The following is a 1,100-nucleotide window of genomic DNA, read 5'->3' as shown; positions in this document are numbered from 1 at the left end:
TTGAAATCATGTTCAATTAAATATTTGAAGAAATGGATTTATTCATATTAGTGGTTCAATATTAACAAAAAACAATGTCCCACAACCTTGTTAAATTTTCTGATATCTCTGTTCAGTTCTGTATACACTCAAACTGAATGCTCATAAAAATAGTGGAGTGGGAACTCACTGGAGAACACCACAGCTGGCAATGTTTGTGAAATATATTCGCGCAGCCAAAACGCACAATGACAACCTGGAATCGTGCAGCACCGAATCCACGGGGAAAAACAGTTAAATGCTTCGTCTTTGGGTGGGCTCGAACCACCAACCTTTCGGTTAACAGCCGAACGCGCTAACCCATTGCGCCACAGAGACTGCCACAATTACACACTGCAAGACATCCCAAACCAGGGTGTCAGTCAGTTAAAGCTTCAGATTGCTCTGACCGGGATGGAACTTGTCCACTCTCAGTTGTACTTTTCCCAAGTAAAGGGTGTGACATTCATTGTGGATGTGTAGAAGCAGTCTGGTCCCGCACACTGCAGACACTTCCATGTCACCACCAACCAGCTCTCCCACAACCGGTGTGATCTACCTTCCAGCCTTCCGGTGCCTTGTCTGTGACGAAGTATTCAGATTGTGCCGAAGCCGGTATCAGGTATTAATTCCTTTTCAGCTCCTGACTGCGGATATTGCTGTGATTAAATGCGAACACAATGCTCACAGGGACAGTTCAATTCACAGTTTCTTTGCTTGGTGAAATTTCAAAGATTGAAAGCGACGCACATCAACCCCAAACCTCGTCACCTACTCGCTAACTCACCAAAACTTTGCATTTTCTTTCCATGCCAAGCATTTTACATTAATACATTGCAATGCCAACGCACTTTTTACCTGGCAAGACTGAAGTACAAGCTGTGATGAACAGTGTGAAACAGAAACAGCTACTTGTAAAACCATAGCCTCGATGGCATCTGTGTGAATTGTTCTGCATCGATAATTAGCAGAGAGCAAAGAGAGGAAACTGATGGTGTGGATGAGAAAAGGCCGAGACAAAGTGTACTGTTGGAGATGATTTTGTTGTTTTTGAGAATTGTTTCAAAGATTTGACTGTGGTT

The 1,100-nt window shown here is 43.2% G+C and overlaps 1 non-coding gene across 1 annotated transcript; it reads right to left on the bottom strand.

Moving 5' to 3' along the window:
* Window positions 1-283: 283 nt before the first annotated feature.
* trnan-guu (transfer RNA asparagine (anticodon GUU)) lies at window positions 284-357 on the bottom strand. The gene has a single exon. It is a non-coding gene; the product is annotated as a tRNA-Asn (tRNA).
* Window positions 358-1,100: the final 743 nt, after the last annotated feature.

Source organism: Pristiophorus japonicus, unplaced genomic scaffold, assembly GCF_044704955.1.
Source record: "Pristiophorus japonicus isolate sPriJap1 unplaced genomic scaffold, sPriJap1.hap1 HAP1_SCAFFOLD_58, whole genome shotgun sequence".
In the NCBI taxonomy this organism is placed as follows: domain Eukaryota; kingdom Metazoa; phylum Chordata; class Chondrichthyes; family Pristiophoridae; genus Pristiophorus; species Pristiophorus japonicus.
The sequence above is the reverse complement of the archived record's forward strand: the minus strand, read 5'-3'. Positions and strand labels throughout refer to the sequence as shown.